Consider the following 20,919-nt stretch of genomic DNA (forward strand, 5'->3'; position numbering starts at 1 on the left):
CCTTACCACAGTGATCTGTTTAACCCCTTATCCCTTTTGTTCTGATAGCCTTGGGTTCTATCTCTTTATACCTGGAAGTCTGGCTTATGTCTCCTATCTGGAAGCAATCCTTCTTGGAAGGCACAGGCAGGGTAAGGAGCTCTGGACCAGTCCCTATGTGGTTCAGCCTCACACTGCTTTGATGGTTGTACCCCAGTGTCCATCACTGAGTTTTGCTGTGGTCTGGAGATATAGCCCTGCCTTATACCAGTCTGGTTCCTGAGGAAGTCAGTTTGGGGTCAGTCTACTTTAGGACACTAATTTGAAGGCTCATACTGTTTTCCTTTAAGAATGGTGACTCTATTTTTCAAAAACAAAGATTAGGACATAAAATCTGATAATAAATCATTATATGATTTGTGTCTCACATTTAGTGGCATACAACATATCTTTATTGAAGCAAAATTCAAAGAAATTTAGCAATTTATATTTATATAAAATCAGCTATACAATTACTAAGCTTTAGCAATTGGGATTTTTCCTTTGAAATCTGGGTTACATGGCCATGTTTTTTTCAGATACCTGTAGGTAGATATTTGCTTCTTGAATTAACTTTATTTCTTTTTGAACTGGGGATATTTCTGCATATAAAAACAGGCTCAAGCATTTAGTTTCAGTGGCACTAAGGAAAAATGAAGCCTGTTTTCTTTATGAAAAAAAAGGAGCCCCATTTCCATGTGTATTGGCATCTGCATCTCCCTGTGGCTTCCTGGCCAAGTCACACAGGCTTGTTCAATGCAGAGGCCTTTTAAAGTGTAGAGATCTGGGCTGCATCTGTAAAAAGAAAGCACAGAACAAGGGCTTCTGTCAGTTTCAGATGCGATGATATGAATACTAGTGCCCTGAGAGGGGCTATATTATTACATTATTACACAATACAAGGCATATTATTAGCAGTGGGGAGAAGGTTCCAACTAAGCTCACGGTAAACATGGTCATGAGATCAGGGGAAAGACTCTGAGAAAAGCCCCTGAAGGCCTTGCCTACCTAGCTAGTCCTTAGAGCTGCAGAGAGGTCCCCAGCCTGACCCTGGCAGGATGAGAGAGAGATTCTACCTGTCCTTTTCTGCTTTTTGTGCTCCTAGAACTCTGCTCCCTCCTGATCACACTCTGAGGGGAGAAAGGAAAGTAAAACAGAAGGCAATAGAAAACAACAATGTGCACGCATTCTTATGAGCCTGGCCACGTTCATGCCAGTCCTTTCCCAGGAAAACTAGCAATGCTCCATCCCTGTACATCTGGCTGACCTCTCGACTCTGAAACAATCCACCTTGGGAAGGATGGGGCAAAATAATGTGATTCTATATTGCTCCATATATTGCTCCTAAAAATGTAATTTGTACATAAGATATATACATATTATATATACATGCGTTCTGTGCATTCTCAGTTGGTCAGTCATGTCTGACTCTCTGCAACCCCATGGGCTGTAGCCCTCCAGGCTCCTCTGTCCATGGAGTTTTCCAGGCAAGAATACTGGAGTGGGTTGCCATTTCTTATTCCAGGGGATCTTTCTGACCCAGGAATCAAACTCAAGTCTCCTGCATTGGCAGGCAGATTCTTTACCACTGCACCATCTGGGAAGCCTCATTACATATACATGCATATTTATACATATACAAATACATATACATACACATACAAAACATATCCATACATATACATATAAAATATATACAGAATATGTGTATAAAATATAGATATAAACATAAAAAATCTGGAGTTTGTATTGGTATCCAGCCAATCCTTTCACTAGAATTATGGACACCTGTACTTTCATAGCTCCTTTGATGTCTTTCTATTGATGGGCCAACCAAAATATCTAACTAATTAGTTCTCTACCAGGATGCTGTACTTGGAAAACATTTGCAACAACTTCTGCAGCAGTATACATCTTAGGTCAGGACTGGCTTTCTTAGTGTTTCCTTGTGTATGAAACTTAGCACAAATGGCGCACTCTCTCTCTCTGGATTGTATGTGTATTACCCTATGCTAGTGCATTGTGCTATGCCTGGCTACATGTTGTTTAATCACTCCTTCATTCTTTCAACAAGTATGCATTGATCTCCTTCAATGAGTCAGATTTGCCTAAAATGCCTTTTATTTTCCTCTTAGCAAAAACCCTTTGCTTTCTCCTCTCCTCCAAAGGCAGCCTACACACCATTTCCTTGTTGTTGTTCCGTTGCTAAGTTGTGTCTGGCTCTTTGTGACCCCTTGGACTGACTTCCCTGTCCTTCACTATCTCCCAGAGTTTACTTAAGTTCATGTCCATTGAGTCAGTGATGGGGCTATCTTATTTGTGATCACAGTATATTTCACCTACTCACTGCATGCCTCCCTCACCAGGCTATGAATACCTTCAAGGAAGGACCCAGTCTTGGTCATTTTTTTACTGCTAGTTTGAAACACCGGCACATAGTAGATAGTCAATAAATGTTTGTTCATTTGAATTCTATGTGACAGATCCTGGGTCAGACCTGGGGACAAAAATGCCTCAATACCCTCACAGCCGTCTCCTCCCAGTTAACCTTATATAAGCCTGGGGAAGTATCCATGCCCTTTCTTCTTTTTCTTGTTCTCTCTAATCCTGCGTTAAATATGAAGCAAAAATTAGCATGTCCTTCATTGCCCAAAGGAAAGGGCACCTCTAGCTCATGCCTTTAACTCTTCACTGCCCCTCTAGATCCGAGTTGAAATTTTGTAATTGTCATTATCCACTTATGCTCAATTTCAATCAAAATCATTAAAAATAATTTTCTTTGACCTACCAAGTGACTAAATTTTAAGTTTGATTTGAAGGTGTCTTCAGATAGGTCATTTGTTTCCATCTCACAGTGTGAGAGCTTCATTCCGTCCAGCATAAACAGAAGAGCTGGGTCTGACTAGCATTTAACTCCTCAGCTGATTTATGTAACAGATCCTTTATTTGAAGTGATGGACCACCCAAGGAGGCATCATTGTGGGTCTGTGTTTAGGTCATGAGTTCAGTTCAGTCACTCAGTCGTGTCCGACTCTTTGCGACCCCATGAATCGCAGCACGCCAGGTCTCCCTGTCCATCACCAACTCCTAGAGTTCACTCAGACTCAAGTCCATCGAGTCAGTGATGCCATCCAGCCATCTCATCCTCTGTCGTCCCCTTCTCCTCCTGCCCCCAACCCCTCCCAGCATCAAAGTCTTTTCCAATGAGTCAACTCTTCACATGAGGTGGCCAAAGTACTGGAGTTTCAGCTTTAGCATCATTCCTTCCAAAGAAATCCCAGGGTTGATCTCCTTCAGAATGGACTGGTTGGATCTCCTTGCAGTCCAAGGGACTCTCAAGAGTCTTCTCCAACACCACAGTTCAAAAGCATCAATTCTTCGGCGCTCAGCCTTCTTCCCAGTCCAACTCTCACATCCATACATGACTACTGGAAAAACCATAGCCTTGACTAGACGGACCTTAGTCAGCAAAGTAATGTCTGCTTTTGAATATGCTATCTAGGTTGGTCATAACTTTTCTTCCAAGGAGTAAGCATCTTTTAATTTCATGGCTGCATAGATTGACCTTAATCTAGCCCTGGTCCTTCCATTACTTGTTAGCAATCTGGTGAAAGGCTGAACGTGAAACAGCTGGGTAAAAGGCACCTTGGGTAGCAAGTACAATCTGGCTCCTGTCTAACTGTTCAATCTTTTTTCTTACATGTGCACAACCCTGTGCTCCATTCTACTCCCACTGGGACACTCAATTTCTCCCCAAAGCACTCTCTTTGACTTTATGGTCTTCCCCTCATCCTATTCACTCATCTGGAGTTTATCCCTAGGAGGACTCAGCTTCAGTCCAGCCTCCTCCATGGGGCCTATCTGGAAAATGTCCAGAATGCATTACACATTGTGATAAAAATAATAGGCATGGAGCATCATTCTTCAGTGGCCCATGCGTTCTTGTCAGTTTTGAAAGTTAATCTACAAATGTATTTTAACTCTCAATTGGTTAGCAAGCTCTTGGTGGTCTGTGTGTTTTGGTACAGGGTAATGTGAACGGTAGGTGCAAAATACATGTTTTATAGTAAATGCTTTCCAGGTTTCAGTTGTCCATGGGATCCCCCTCAGTCCCCATTCTCCCCCTTTCCCAAATCACAGATCATGGTTGTCGCTCTTTAATCCAAACTCAGTCACATTTAGGAGTCTTGTCTGTGTCTCTCCCTTAAGGGTGAGTCTTCTGCACGGAGGACATCCCCACAAAAATAGATAGTTATGGGAAGTCTGGGGACGTGCCAGGTAGCACTAGTGGTAAAGAACCCACCTGCCAATGCAAGAGATGTTTAAGAGACCCATGTTCAATCCCTAGGTTGGGAAGATCCCCCGGAGAAGGGCATTGCAACCCACTCCTGTATTCTTGCCTAGAAAATCCCACGGACAGAGGAGCCTGGTGGGCTATGGTCAGTAAAGGGTCGCAAAGAGTCAGACTGACTGAGCAACTGTGTATGCACGCATAGGGACAGCCTCACTTATGCATCCTTCTGAAAACCAGTGGAGAGTTTCACTTCCTCGTTGTAGTTAAGTGCTCTCCTATCTTCCAACAAGTGAGGCAGGTCATCTGGGGGAAATCAAGCGGGGTCTAAACAGAGAAATCTCAGTATGCCTAGTATATATCTCAGCAAAACCATCTCCTAGAGCTATGGGCAGGGACTGCTGACCTGAGCAAGGTGGATACGGTGATGAGTTTGGAGTCGGCGTGCTGGAGGGCAGCACTGCCGGACCCCAGCTACCACTGTGCACCTGCCCTAAGCCGGGAATTCTGTGAAGAGCATGACAGCCTGCTACCCTTTAATTCTCACAACACTCCTATGAAAGCAGGACTTATTGACCCCATTTATTTTTAAAGATTTTTTTTTATGTGGACCATTTTTTAAGTCTTTATTGAATTTGTTATAATATTGCCTCTGTTTTATGTTTTGGTTTTTTTGGCTGGAAGGTGTATGTAATCTTAGCTCCCTAACCTGAACCCCTTGCACTGGAAGGTGCAGTCGTAACCACTTGACCATCAGGGAGCTCCCCTATTACCTCCATTTAATGAATGAACAAACTGGGGCACCATCTATTTAGTGACATGCCTGACTTCCAGCAGGAACCCTAGCCACTGAACCACACTGAATAGGGTTTTTCTAACAACTACTCAGATCCAAGAAATAAAAATATTAAATGTGAGCTGAGTATTCTTTATGAGCATGAACTAATTCTGATGTTGATGTTTCTAAAATGACTCCAATTAACAATTTGAAGTCATTTCCAAGTGTTTAGATTTATTAGGTTCAGAAAGCTCTGAGGATTATAGAATAAAGTCATTCTATGGTGCAGCAAGACCTGCTGTAGCCAGTCTTGAAAGCTTCACAACTCACAGGAAGAAAAATAAACTCATTCAATTGTGCAGAGCAAAATGTTGCTCTGGTGAGCCTTCCTGTCCCAGCCAGGTCTCCCACCTTGACCTTTAAGTACCTTTCTTGCAGACATGATGGGCAGAGCCAAAGATAGGTCTTTACCAACTGAGCTATTAAGGAAGCCCTCAGGGTTCTAGAGCTGAGCATTAAAAACTCGTTAGTTATCTGTTAAATTATTTAAGTGGGTAGTTACCGCCAGGAGAGGGAGATGGGTAGAGAAGGAGGGAAAGAGAGAAAGAAGGAAGGGAGGAAGGAAGGAAAGGAGAGAGGAGGAGGGGAGGAGAAGGGAAAAAGAAAAAGAGAGAAAATGGAGTGCATTCCACACAGTTTAAGTGCTGTTTTGTGAAACAATTTTCAGGTGGAAATCATTTTTTAAATATATAGGATTATTGGAACATGATGTAGAAATCCTACTCTAAAAACACTTGAGAAACACTGGCTTTGATCTTCGAAATAAAAAGTTTCTACAAAATGTAGACTATTGAGTTTCCACAATGACCGGACTAAACAGAAACCCTTCCAAAGTTTTCCTTGCTGCCCACCTGGCTGAGCTCAGTGGAGACATTTGAGAGCTTTTCAGGTTTGTTCTGTGTGTCTTCAAGATCCCCTCTCTCTCTGTGGTTCTCAGGAGCTGAGAAAACACACGAGCAACTATTTCCTGAAAGCTTTATCTTACCCACCAAAAAAGCTTTCCAACGGTCTTAAGTTTCTGATCATGTTGCCAGGTGGGTGCTGAGTTTGGGAAGCAGACTCCAGTGAGCCCAGGCTGAGTGAGTGACCCCACTCTGCCCCCACCTCATCTCTTCATTTGTCTCTCACCAAAGTGAGATGCCTCGTGCTTGGAACTATTTACTGTCATTGCCTCCCCACAACTCAGTGCCCTGGCAATAGGCACTCTGTAAGTGTTTGGTGAATAAAAAATAAATAAATAAAACAGAATGAATCTGCTATCAGTAAAGATCAGCTAGATGAAGTATGTGTAGCTTTGTTAAGGCCTTTCATTAACCAAGAGGTTAATGAAATTTGCTTTCATAGTAGATGACTGGATTAGAACCCAATTAAAATTCATCTTCCTCTGATTAACGGGGTTAAGTGAAGGTCTCCAGGTCACAGTAAAAGATCTAGGAGATACGTGTTCCCATCTCATATATGGTGGCCCCAGTGAGCGTTGCCAAGAGGCCAGTTATTTGCCTGTGAAAGCAAATAAATAACACCTGGGAGAGGAAGAAGGGTTCCGTGTTTGGGCTACAAACAGAAAAACAGAGAAGGAATGGGCAGAGACAGACTCAGCCACTCCAGGAGAACCCTGATGGCCCAGGAGCTCACCTAGAGGCCTGAGAAGATGGTGGAGTGCCACACCGGAAACCAGTGAAGACAGGCAAGGAAAGAAATTTCCTGGTACCACGTACACACTGCCTTTCAGCAGTCCCTCAATTTTGCCCAAGGGAGTTTAGTGTCATACAGCACCCTTCCTGTACTAATTCAGGAGCTATGGGGGAGTTACTGTCTCCCACCTCAGTCCACCTCAGGCTTCCCAGGTGGCTCAGATGGTGAAGAATCCACCTGCCAGTGCAGGAGACTCAAGAAACGAGGGTTCAATCCCAAATTGGGAAGATCCCCTGGAGTAGGAAATGGCAACCCACTCCAGTATACTCGCCTGGAGAATCCCATGGACGGAGAATCCCATAGACAGTGGAGCCTGGCAGGCTACAGGGTTCACAAAGCGTCGGATACAACTGAGCAAATGAGCACACACATACACCCCTCAATCCACACAGGGTGAAATCCCAACATTCATGGCATCCCAGAGACTGCCTCAGGGTGGAGAAGACCATGGCTGCAACAGGTCCTAATCAGACTCCGGCAGGAACAGTGTGGAGCCTACTCCCGCAGCAGAAACACACTGAATAGCAGCCCAGAGAACTATGGAGTGGCTCAGGGACAGAACAAAGGAGATATCTGGGTGTTCTGGCCTAGACTGCTGTGTAGCTGCACAAAGCTAAAGTTAGCCTTCCTTCGTGTCAGCATTTATCAGCTTTCATTTGAACCTTCTCAGCTGATGTGGAAGAAAATGTGGCTCCCCAGCATTGTGGAAAATCTTTCCCCATCAATCAGCCTTTTTCCAGAGAATTCAGATATCTGCCAGCCCAGCTCCGGAGAGCTCTTTCATGTCCAGGAAATGTGCTAGTGAGTCAGGTTCTGGGAGCCTAATTTCATTATTAAATAAGGTTCCTATGCTATGAGGAACTACAGCTCTGAACTCTGTCTCTCTCAGCCTATTCTAAATTTAGGATATGAGGTTCCATGGTGCAAAGCACACTTCTCTATGAAGCCACAGAAATCCCTTCTGAAATTACAGCCGGGCAATACTCTTGTTTCTATTCCGTCACCAGGTCAATTCACAGACAAGGCATAACCAAAACATGGAGGAGAATCTCAAGCTTTGTACAACTGTTGAAGAGACTTATACAGAGCAATGCTGTCATTGACTCATGGTTTCCAGTAAGAAGGAAAAAAAAAACAGGCTCCTTATTTCTTAAGAAAAATCTATCCATTAAAATGTCATCCATTTGTTTTGTTAAAGACCTTGGATGCTCACAGGGCCTATAAGCTCATGGGGAGGTAAAGACAGTGAGTCCTCATGTTAAAGGAAAGAGAAACAATACAGAGGGGTCTCATGTTTTTAAGCTTTTAATCTTCACGTTGCATGTTAGAATGGAAAAGTACCAGAACCAGATATAACAATAATGGCTGCTGTCTATTCTGTTTATTTACCATGTGCCAGGAGAGTGACAAAGTTGGCTTAAAGCTCAACATTCAGAAAACTAAGATCATGGCATCCGGTCCCATCACTTCATGGAAAATAGATGGGTAAACAGTGGAAACAGTGTCAGACTTTATTTTGGGGGGCTCCAAAACCACTACAGATGGTGACTGCAGCCATGAAATTAAAAGACACTTACTCCTTGGAAGGAAAGTTATGACCAACCTAGATAGCATATTCAAAAGCAGAGACATTTCTTTGCCGACTAAAGTCCGTCTAGTCAAGGCTATGGTTTTTCCAGTAGTCATGTATGGATGTGAGAGTTGGACTGGGAGGAAGGCTGAGCATGGAAGAATTGATGCTTTTCAACTGTGGTGTTGGAGAAGACTTGAGAGTCCCTTGGACTGCAAGGAGATCCAACCAGTCCATTCTGAAGGAGATCAGCCCTAGGATTTCTTTAGAAGGAATGATGCTAAAGCTGAAACTCCAGTACTTTGGCCACCTCATGCGAAGAGTTGACTCATTGGAAAAGACTTTGATGCTGGGAGGGATTGGGGGCAAGAGGAGAAGGGGATGACAGAGGATGAGATGGCTGGATGGCATCACTGACTCGATGGATGTGAATCTGAGTAAACTCCAGGAGTTGGTGATGGACAGGGAGACCTGGTGTGCTGCGATTCATGGGGTCGCAAAGAGTCAGACACAACTGAGCGACTGAACTGAACTGAACTGAACTGAAGCACTTTATATGCGGTGTCTTATTTAATCCTCAAAACAACCTTATGAGCAGAGCTGACATTCAGCCTTCAGTAGGTTTTTAAGCTACTGAAATACTTCTTTAAGAAAGTGAAGTTGCTCAGTCGTGCCCGACTCTTTGCGACCCTGTGGACAGTAGCCTGCACCAAGCTCCTCTGTGCATGGGATTTTCGAGGCAAGAGTACTGGAGTGGGTTGCCATTTCCTTCTCCAGGGACTCTTTCCAACCCAGGGATCAAACCCAGGTCTCTCACATTGCAGACAGATGCTTTACCGTCTGAGCCACCAGGGAAGTCCTGAAATACTTCTTTGCTGGTTGGTGAAGCATGCACTGCCCTGGGACCACTGAGTGACAGTCCTCCTCCCGTGTTCACAACATTCTCTCCAGCCTTCCTTCTCTCTGGGGACATCCAGGACTGTCCTCTAGACTAAAGGTCTCATGCTGGTGACTGTTGTGATTGGTAAGTGTCCAGGCTATACTCCTGATTACATATTTTCAGTGTCTCTGCTACCTTATGAGGTAGATAAGGTTATCCTCATTTGCAGATGAAAAACAGGAAGCTTGAGACAGTATGGCAGACTCTCTTTTCCAAAATTAGCTCCAATAATAGTTCCAAGCACACATGCTCTTCCAGAAGCTTGTCACTGCCCCATCAGAGTTGGCATCCATCTCCCCTCCCCTGGAACCGGGGGGATGGGGGTGAAGGGCTGTGTGACTGTCTCAATGAGCAGAATGTGACAGAAGCGATGCTGTGTGACTTCTGGGGCTAGGTCAGCAAAGTGGGCTTCCCTTGTGGCTCAGCTGGTAAAGAATCTGCCTGCACTGCGGGAAACCTGGGTTTGATCCCTGGGTTGGGAAGACTGCCTGGAGAAGAGAAAGGCTACCCAGTCCAGCATTCTGGCCTGAAGAATTACATGGCTTGTGGTCGCAAAGAGTCAGACATCACTGAGCGACTTTCACTTTTTCAGCAAAGTGATCCGGCTTCCACTTGGCTTTCTCAGGACACTTGCTGTCGGAGTATAACCACCATGGAGAAGAAGCCCAAGCCATTTGAAGAGGCTGGGTGCAGTTCTCTGGCTGATAGTCTCAGCTGAGGTCCCAGCTGCCGCCAGCCAGCCTCAACAGCTAGAAGTGGGAGTGAAGGAGCTTTCAGATGATGTCAGCCCCCAGCTGCAGAGCTACCCCCTCAGCCTGTGAGTTTCCAGCTAAGGCCCCAGACGCCAGATAGCAGAGACCAACTGTCCTGATACGTCCTATGTAAATTTCTGACTTAAATGTACCAGGAGGCAAAATGGGAGGAATTTGTCACCTGGTACTACATGATCATGTGCTGTGCTAAACTGCTTCAGCCACGTCTGGCTCTTTGCAACCCTATGGACTGTAGCCCACCAGACCCCTCTGTCCATGGGGTTCTCCAGGCAAGAATCCTGGAGTGGGTTGACATTTTGGCCCAAAGTCACACAGCTAATAAGTGATGAAGCCAGGATTTCAACCCAAATCACCTGACTTGGAAAGCTGGCATTCTTAACACTGTTCCTATGGTCACAGCATCATGAGGCAACATGGTAAGGTGAAGATGCCAGCTGGCCAAACTTTCAGTGGATGTGTGGAGGTTAAAGGGCAGGCCTGGCTCTTCTTATTCTATGACTCTGCTGTATGTGGTTCCCATTTCTAACGTCACCTCCCAATCCAAGATGACAGCTCCAGTTCTAGCCATCGTATCTGCATTCCAGTCACTAGAAGAGGAAAAAGAGAGGAACAAGAGCCCCACTTTTCAAGAAAACTTCCTGGGAAGTGCAGACCCTATTTCTATTTAATGTACCACCACGCAGAACTTCAGTACACAGTGTACCTAGCTGCAAGTGATGTTGGATGACCTTGCGTCCAGCTAAAAACTAGAGGCATGGGACTTCCTTGAGGGTTCAGTGGCTAAGACTCCATGCTTCCAATGCAGGGGACCCTGGCCTGATCCCTAGTCAGGGAAATAGATCCTACATGGTGCAACTAAGTGTTCACATGCCATAGCTTAAAGATCCCATGTGCTGCAACAAAGATCAAAGACCCTATGGGCCACAGCTAAGACCTGGCATGCCAAATAAATATATAAATATTTGAAGTTAAATTATTCAATAAAAACTAGAGGCATGTTTCTGTAGATTCTGGAGAGTAAAGGGAAAGATCTGACACTTTGACAATTGGCAATCTCTGCCATAGTGAAGAAAGGGACTTGTATAGGAAATGAATCATTTCCAATTTGGAGCCATACTCATCCCTATCTTCCTCTACTTTCCCCAATCTTTTGGTTAAAAAATATATCTATCATCCATTATTAAATACTTTCTAGAGAATTTAAACTGACTTTACTGTAAGAGTGTTAAGTACCTTGAGATAACAGGAATCCCCTGTGACTGGGTTGAAGGGGAGACTTGCCCTAAAGATAATCTGGGTTCAGTCTGCTTGGGTCCATCATGTTCCAAAAGAGTGGAAATGTTACGTGGACCAAGACCCTAAAAAATAGACTCACATTCAGTCATCACACAGAGAAAGCCCCACATGATGGGCTGGTAGATTTTGGTGGGGGGACGGGGGAGCTGTGTTGAGTCTCAGCTGAGGCACATGGGCTTCTCTCTGGTTGTGACACACAGGCTTAGTTGCTCTGCAGCACGTGGAACCTTAGTTCCCCAACCAGGGATCAAACCTGCCTCTCCTGCTTTGGAAGGCAGATTCTTAACCACTGGCCCACCAGGGAAGTCCTGATTGGTTGGTAGTTCTGGCCTGGTTGAAATATAAAGGTTACAGGGAATTTTGCAGGAGCCCATTTCCAGTTTTCAAGATGTATTTCCTTCCCTCTTAACCATCCATCTAGACAATATTTTGGATGATACTTGTTTGAATGGCTACACTCCTAAAACTGATTTCACTGATTACTCCATAAAATCTAAATGTCTACAATCTTGTACAATTCCAAGATCATTCCCAACATGGAAAGTTTTTAGGAGGTAAAGGTGGAAACCACAGGGTCCCTTGGAACAAACACATCATTTGACATCATTACAAGCCTTTAGTTCAGTTCAGTTGCTCAGTCATGTCTGACTCTTTGCAACCCCATGAATCGCAGCATGCCAGGCCTCCCTGTCCATCACCAACTCCCAGAGTTCACTCAAACTCACGTTCATCGAGTCAGTGATGCCACCCAGCCATCTCATCTTCTGTCGTCCCCTTTTCCTCCTGCCCCCAATCCCTCTCAGCATCAGGGTCTTTTCCAGTGAGTCAACTCTTAGCATGAGGTGACCAAAATATTGGAGTTTCAGCTTCAGCATCAGTCCTTCCAATGAACACCCAGGACTGATCTCCTTTAGGATGGACTGGTTGGATCTCCTTGCAGTCCAAGGGACTCTCAAGAGTCTTCTCCAACACCACAGTTCAAAAATATCAATTCTTCAGCACTCAGCTTTCTTCACAGTCCAACTCTCACATCCATACATGACTACTGGAAAAACCATGGCCTTGACTAGACGGACTTTTGTTGGCAAAGTAATGTCTCTGCTTTTGAATATGCTATCTAGGTTGGTCATAACTTTCCTTCCAAGGAGTAAGCGTCTTTTAATTTCATGGCTGCAATCACCATCCGCAGTGATTTTGGAGGCCAAAAAAATAAAGTCTGACACTGTTTCCACTCTTTCTCCATCTATTTCCCATGAAGTGATGGGACCAGATGCCATGATCTTAGTTTTCTGAATGTTGAGCTTTAAGCCAACTTTTTCACTCTCCACTTTCACTTTCATCAAGAGGCTTTTTAGTTCCTCTTCACTTTCTGCCATAAGGGTGGTGTCATCTACATATCTGAGGTTATTGATATTTCTCCCGGCAATCTTGATTCCAGCTTGTGCTTCTTCCAGCCCATCGTTTCTCATGATGTACTCTGCATATAAGTTAAATAAGCAGGGTGACAATATACAGCCTTGACGTACTCCTTTTTCTATTTGGAACCAGTCTGTTGTTTAAGGTCTACATTTTTCAGTGCTTAATGACTCAAACACAAAGAATTCTTTTAAAAAGGGTGCAATAACCAATGGAAATGAGTTTAAAGGAAAAAAAATTATACCATCCTCAACACACAAATCTGTTTTTATATCATTTCAATGAAAATTTGCTACCACATAACTAAACAGAAAATAAAGCATGGCTTAGCAATAAGGAGAAAGGGTTCTAAATAAAATGTTCTGTTGGTACAAAAATGTATCTGTTTTCTGAATTGGAGTCTATCTGATCCTAATTAGAGATGTCTTCAACTTGCTTCTACAAGAAATGGGACTGCAGTCTTCTTAGAATGTTTCACCCAGGCCTCCAGAGGAATTTGGGAAAGGGTAAGAAACCTATATGCAGGTCAGGAAGCAACAGTTAGAACTGGACATGAAACAACAGACTGGTTCCAAATAGGAAAAGGAGTACATCAAGGCTGTATATTGTCACCCTGCTTATTTAACTTATATGCAGAGTACATCATGAGAAACACTGGGCTGGAAGAAGCACAAGCTGGAATCAAGATTGCCGGGAGAAATATCAATAACCTCAGATATGCAGATGACACCACCCTTATGGCAGAAAGTGAAGAGGAACTAAAAAGCCTCTTGATGAAAGTGAAAGAGGAGAGTGAAAAAGTTGGCTTAAAGCTCAACATTCAGAAAACGAAGATCATGGCATCTGGTCCCATCACTTCATGGGAAATAGATGGGGAAACAGTAGAAACAGTGTCAGACTTTATTTTTTTTGGCCTCCAAAATCACTGCAGATGGTGATTGCAGCCATGAAATTAAAAGATGCTTACTCCTTGGAAGGAAAGTTATGATCAACCTAGATAGCATATTTGAAAGCAGAGACATTACTTTGCCAACAAAAGTCCGTCTAGTCAAGGCCATGGTTTTTCCAGTAGTCATGTATGGATGTGAGAGTTGGACTGTGAAGAAAGCTGAGTGCTGAAGAATTGATGTTTTTGAACTGTGGTGTTGGAGAAGACTCTTAAGAGTTCCTTGGACTGCAAGGAGATCCAACCAGTCCATTCTAAAGGAGATCAATCCTGGGTGTTCTTTGGAAGGAATGATCCTAAAGCTGAAACTCCAGTGCTTTAGCCATCTCATGCAAAGAGTTGACTCATTGGAAAGGACTCTGACCCTGGGAGAGATTGGGGGCAGGAGGAAAAGGGGACGGCAGAGGATGAGACGGCTAGATGGCATCACCGACTCAATGGACATGAGTCTGAGTGAACTCCGGGAGTTGGTGATGGACAGGGAGGCCTGGCGTGCTGCGATTCATGGGGTTGCAAAGAGTCAGACATGACTGAGCGACTGAACTGACTGAACTGAAGTAACAAGTAGCCCTAACCCCATGAATTCCCTGAAACCTAAAACCCTGCTCCTGAAAGAAAACTGAGTAAGAACTCTGCCACCATCACTTTATGATGAGAAAGGGGCAGATGTTTGGGTTCTGCCCACAAGAGAAGAGGGTAAATTTTGCTTTACCACATGTAAAGCCAGCCCAAATATAAAAATAGAGTAAGTTGGGACTTCCCTGGTGGTCCAGTGGTTGAAAATCCACCTTCCAGTGCAGTGGCTATGGTTTTGACTCCTGGTTGGGGAACTAAGATCCCACATGCCATAGGGCAATTAAGCCCTCGCATGGAAACCTCTGAGCCCACACTCTAGAGCCCATATTCTGTAACAAGAGAAGCCCATGTACCGCAACAAAAAGCCTGCACACTGAAACAGACTAGAGTGGCCAAAATTAAAAATAGTAATAATAAAAAATCAAAGCAGCATAAGTCTGCGCAACATTTTATGATGCACAAATAGATTTTCACACATCACACTCAGCCTCTACAAGGCTTGCAGATTGTAAGGAAGGCATATTGTCCACCTAATTCTGATAATGGAAAGGAAGGTTCAGAGTACTTGTGATTTTCTAGGAGTCACCAGCTGGTGAATGGAAAAGCCAGAACTCAAACCAGGGCTTCAATGCCAAATAGATTATCCTTTCCACTATACCACATTTCTCTCTCTCTCCACGTTTCCAGGAGTTCAGGCTGTGTAAATACATACAGCATTTTAAAAAAAAATAGAGAATTCTTAAAATATGTCCACAGATTCTCCAAAACTCCTTCTTAAAAGAAGTAGAATCTACTAATTCCTCTTTCTTTCAGCATGAAATGGACTTAGTAACTGATGTTTAATAAAAAAGAATATGGTAGAAATGACTGTATAGTAACCAGGTCATAAAAAGCATTGTGGCCTTCTCCCTGTTTGACCTCATCACCCTTGGGGAAGTTAGTGACCATGTTGTAAGGGCACTCAAGCAGCCCTGTGGAGAGAACTAAGGCCCCCCTCCAACAGGCAGCAAAGGAAAGAGGCTCCTAGCAAAAGTTTTGTGAGTAAGCCACCTTGGAAAAGGATCTAGACCCAGTCAGGTGTTCAGATGACTGCAACCTCAGCTAACATCTTGACTACATGTTCACGAGAGACTGTAAGCGAGAACCTACCGGCTAAGTGGCTCCCAAATTTCTGATGCGTAGAAACTGTGAGATAACAAATATTTATTTTTTCAAGCCGCTAAGTTTGGGGGGTAATTTGCAACACAGAAATAGATAACTAAGATACTAGGGAATACTTTATTCTGTTCTTTGACTCCCAAGTGTGTGTTCCTTCCATGACACCAACACATTTTTCCATCTTTCTCCACTTTTCTAGGTGTCCAGACTGTGCAACTACACAAACCCAAGAAACTCCTTAGTCAGTTCCTTGGCTCCCAGAAGCCCTACCTTTTGGGCACATTCACCCAGATTCTTGTTATCCTTTAGCTATTGAGTCAGTATGTTATTGTTTAATAATTTAATAATAATCACCCCTTCAGATACTACATTTGTATTTTAACAGGGAACTTCAACATCTTAACCGAAAGGGCAGTCTCAACAGAAGGTAGAGTGGGAGGGGAATTTCTGGCCATTGAAGATCCCTTGTGTTCCCCGGTCTTTTTCTTTACGTAGATGCCCTACCGGCTGTGCTCACTATGTGATTACCCAAGACGACCAAGGACCCAAACTTTGAATTTGAAAAGGGTCTGAGAAAGGAAGTAATAGAAAGATGAAAAGTAGAAGGTTGACTCTGAAAAGGCTTCACGCTGAATCATTCCAACTCTATAACATTCTAGAAAAGGCAAAACTCTGGGGATGATAAAAAGATTGGTGGTTGCCAACGGTTAAGGGCAAAGGAGGGATGAACAGGCAGAGCACAGAGGATATTTAGGGCAATACTGTTAGTGATGGACAATGTCATTAAGTAGTCATCTAAACCCATAGACTACAACACTGAGAGTGAACCCTAATGCAAGCTATGGCTTCTGGGTGATCACAGTGTATTAATCTAGGTTTGCTGATTTTAACACATGTACCTCTCTGGTGCAGGATGTTCATAGTGGAGGAAAGAAGGGCATACACAGGGAAAGAGGATAGACCAGGAAGCTCTGTACTTTCTACTCAGTTTTGCACTGAATCTAAAAAAGTCTATGAAGGGACTTCCCTGGTGGTCTCATGGTTGAGAATCTGCCTTCCAATGCAGGGGACATGGGTTCAATCCCTGTCCAGGGGAGTAAGATCCCATATGCCTCAGAGCAACTAAGTCCACATCGCACAGCCAGTGAGCCTGCCTAGTGCAACTAGAGTCCGAGCACTGCAACGGAGATCCCACATGATGCAACTAAGACCTGAGGCAGCCAAATAAGGAAATATGTATTTTTTAAGTCTGTGAAGACCTAGAAAATAAAGTCTAAAAGAGCAAGTAGGAGGTTAGTCCAGATTTAGATTGTATAGAAGAGAGGCAGACAGTAACAGAGGAGGCCAACTTTAAGGAAGTCCTCCATCCAATATCAGAATCCTTGATGCCCATGCAATGGACTTGAGGTTGTCCTCCAAAGCCTCAGCAGCTGGAGAGCACTCCCGATGATAGAAATGGAACGTGCGTGTGCTTCCTCTGCCTGCACAGGAAGCCCTGCCCGCGGCTGCGCATCTGCTTTCCCAAGAGGACCTGGTGTTCCTGCCCCACCATGCGCTTTACCTCTGGAGCCCAGCAGCCTGTGGAACCACCCATCTGACCCCAGGCAGGGATTCCAGAGGCCAGCTTTGTGTGTGCTGGGGTGAGGCAGGGCTGGTTTGTGGTATGAGCCCAGGGCACTCAGACAGAACTCAGAATTGACTGTCAGACATTCAGTGGAAATGAAAGGTCAAGGTAAGGGGGCCACAAGGAGGGCAGACAGCCAGGAGGTGGAACCAGTCAGACAGAGATTCCCTGAGATGGGAAACCCAAAAGCCCAGCCTTGTATAAACATTGCTCTCAAATGGGAAAAGGACCCCTAAGGTACAGCCCTGAAACTGTGCCCGTCTTTATCTCTTCCCATCTGTGAATCGGGGAAGCTTATAGTCCTTGCCTCACAGGGGTGCTATGAGGATTAGGTGACTTCATACATGAACGATCACTTGCAGCTTCCCAGGTGGCACTAGTGGTAAAGAATCCTCACGCCAGTGCAGGAGACACAAGAGAAGAGCGTTCAATCCCTGAGTTGGGAAGATTCCCCTGGAGTAAGAAAACGGCAACCCACTCCAGTACTCTTGCCTGGAGAATCCCATGGACAGAGGGGCCTGGGGGGCTACCATCCATGGGGTCTCAAAGAGGCGGGCGCAACAAAGGGGCTGAGCACACATGCACACATGTGCATGCACAATCGTTTAGAACTATGCCTCGCACAAACTGAGTGCTTCCTAAGAAGATTAGTTGTTGCTGTTGTCATCACAGAAGCAGCAATGGCTCCTAGCAAGAAAACTGCCACAGGAACCCACACACCACTCGGTGACAAGTACGCATCTTGACAGCATGCTGGAAACTCGTTTTGAAATGCCTACTGTGACGCTGACTGTCCTGTGCTTTAGGGGACAATCCATCCCAGCCAAGCCCCCAGGATCCTGCCTCACTCCATGTGGGAAGCTATGGGGTGGGGGTGGCTATACAGGGGCCCACTGTTCTATCATCCTATGCGCCATGGGGACCGTCCTGTGGCCGGGCAGCAGCCACTACCAGCCTCAGCCCTCAGCATGGGGTCGGCAAGGAAGTATGGTTTTCACCTTTCAGGGGGAGATTTGACCCGAGAAAATCAAGTTGCCATTATCTCAGGCACAGCCCATCCTGAAGCCCAGATTAATTCCCTCGGTTTAGTGAAGGTGTCGTTCCCAGGGTTATCTTTAGAATTCACACGCCAAATGCTGTAGCCAAGGAAGAATTTTACTGATGAGTGAGGAGATGAAACAGCTTCACTCAGTCATCACAGTCACAGAAGGAGGGGCCTGGGCTTGTCAGTAGGACAGAGGCATCTCTCAAGAAGCTTCACTCTCTCCCTACTGAGGCCGCTCTCCTTGTTACCGTCTGTGTTGTGTGTCACCACGGGCAGACGACTCCGGAGTCTTGGGGCCCTCTTCCCTTTTTTTGTGGAGACCCCTCCCCGCTACTCTGTGCCAGCCTCTGTGTGCTACTCTTCGGTCCAGCTGGCTTCTAGACGCGGAAGCATCTACCACTGTTGGTCATTCATTCAGAAATGTTTCTTAAGGACCCTTTGTGTGCCAGGCACTGGACTAGGCCCTGGGGGTGAAAAGATGGCTAAGATAAGGTGTCTGCTCTCTAGGGTCCCTGACTACTTGGTGGGACGACAATTGTGAAAAAAGTAATGTGGTCAATTCTATACTACAGGATTGTTATATATTATTACAGGACTCCAAGCAGCATACATGAAGGACCACATCCATAACCTATCCCTTGATGGACATCTTTGGGTCTATCCCTGTCGGGGAGAGTTATGTTTTAATAAAAGTACAGTACAGAAAGTCAGAAAGGCTTTTAAGATGAAAGGATTAATCTGTAGGAGAGAAGAAACACCTTGCCAGTGAGAAAGAACTAGGGGAAGGAATTGTCCTTGTGCTTTTTTAATTGTTGGAATGTACCTTCCTTAGAAGACAGTGCCAGGACCTAAGATTATAACTCAGATGCCCACCCTCCTGCCAAATGTCTTTAAAAAAGAATCACTTAAGAGTAACAGTTTTCCTACAGAGAGAGAAAATTTTGTCTTCTGTGAAGAAAAGTGAGATTTTCACCATTTTATTGTTGTTCAGTTGCTCAGTCGTGTCCAACTATTTGCAACCCCATGGACTGCAACACGTATCTTTATACTAAGGACATGGTTTATTTCAAGATTCAAACCCCTTTCCAAGGGAAGAAGATGTCTGGAGTCAGTTGTTAATGTTTCATCATTTATCTGGCAAGGGATGCTCATGGGTCCCTGGCCATGGAGGGAGAATGTCATGGTCCAGGGTGCCCAACTGATGCCCAGCAGCATCAGCTAAAATTAGGCTTTATCTCAGCTGCAAAGATCTCCCTCTTTCGGGAAAAGCTATTCTGGGAGATAAAGGAATCTAGTTGTTGCCTTTTTACAACCCATTTCTAGCTAAGAATGACTTCACTCACTGGGTGTTCTCAACCACGAGGAAAAGGGGAAGCACTCTACTATTCAATCCCCACTTTGAACTCGGCCCTGCCTACTGCCATAGATCATGGCCAAAACTAGGGCACACTGTCCTGGGACCCCACCACTGCTAAGAGTTGACAGTCACTTAAAAATAAACCAAGCTGGAGGAAAAGCCACTGGAGTTGGGTTCTGCAGGTCAACAGACTACCCATAGAACAAGCATAGTGTGAAAGGGTCTAAGACAGAAGCTCAGGAGAAAGAAAGGGACAAAGACCCTCATGCCATCTTCAAAGAGTTAGCAACCTACCTGCAAATCCCACCCCCCAACAGAGCGGAGATTATCTAATAGTTAATTATCATCTCTAAGGGATGATGAGTGGAATTCTCAGAACTATAAAAGGAGGAAGGAGTTCAGGAGGACAGCAATTCTGTTGGTCAATAAACTTACAGAAAACACGGGACTTATGTTGGGTCATTGGAGCCCTCATGAAGGCAAAGGAAGGCAGTCTCAGAACCAGTCTTTGTAACTCGAATGGTGTTTGCAAGTATCTGAGTCAGAGATTTGAATTGTACCTGTGAGAGGTGTGTGCTCAGTCATATCCAACTCTTTGTGACTCTATGAACTGTAGCCCACCAGGCTCCTCTGTCCATGGGGTTCTCCAAGCAAGAATCCTGGAGTGGATTACCATGCCCTCCTCCAGGGCTCTTCTCAACCCAGGGATCGAACTGGCATCTCTTGCGTCTCCTGCACTGCAGGTGGAGTCTCTACCCACTGAGCCACCTGGGAAGCCCACACTAACTTATGGAAGCTTAAGCTGGCTCCTGTAGTTGTTTTTATTAAACTATGAATTGATTTTAACCAGGAAAGATTAGTTTTTACAAAATGATTGAACTCAATTCAGATCAAAAGAGACCAACATATTTTTCCAAAATGACTGATGCAAACGAAAGCAAAGGCGTTTATTCATTCATTTGCTCATTCAACAAACACTGAGCGTCTGCTAGTGCCAACCAGAGCTCTGCATAGCAGGTTCCTGCTTTTGGAGCTTTAAGTTTGGTAGGGGAAAGCCAGACACGAAAATAGATTGGATAAACAAGGAAATTTCAGGACATAATAAGATGAAAATGAAACCAAGTTATGTGCTCAAATTACTAATTCAGATTGAGTGGTCAGGGAAGGGTGCTCCAGAGAAGTAACTTTTAATAAGAAATGGAAATGACAGGAAGGAGCTGGAGAGGCAATGACATGGCATTGGGGTCATGCCAGGCAAAAGGAACAAGGCCAAAGGTAGAAGCAAACTTAATATGTTCAAAAAACTGAAAAGAAACAGGGGCTGGAAAGTGATGGGCAAGGGTAGGGTAGTGCAAAATTAGTTAGGAAAGCCAGGC

General features: G+C 44.6%; 1 long non-coding RNA gene across 1 annotated transcript; it reads right to left on the bottom strand.

Moving 5' to 3' along the window:
- Positions 1-579: 579 nt before the first annotated feature.
- Positions 580-7,381, bottom strand: LOC120868889. Its single transcript, XR_005722336.1, has 3 exons — positions 7,231-7,381; positions 6,971-6,980; positions 580-813 (listed from the first exon to the last, which is right to left on the bottom strand). It is a non-coding gene; the product is annotated as an uncharacterized LOC120868889 (long non-coding RNA).
- Positions 7,382-20,919: the final 13,538 nt, after the last annotated feature.

The sequence above is a fragment of the Oryx dammah genome, unplaced genomic scaffold (assembly GCF_014754425.2).
Source record: "Oryx dammah isolate SB20612 unplaced genomic scaffold, SCBI_Odam_1.1 HiC_scaffold_2, whole genome shotgun sequence".
Classification (NCBI taxonomy): Eukaryota; Metazoa; Chordata; class Mammalia; order Artiodactyla; family Bovidae; genus Oryx; species Oryx dammah.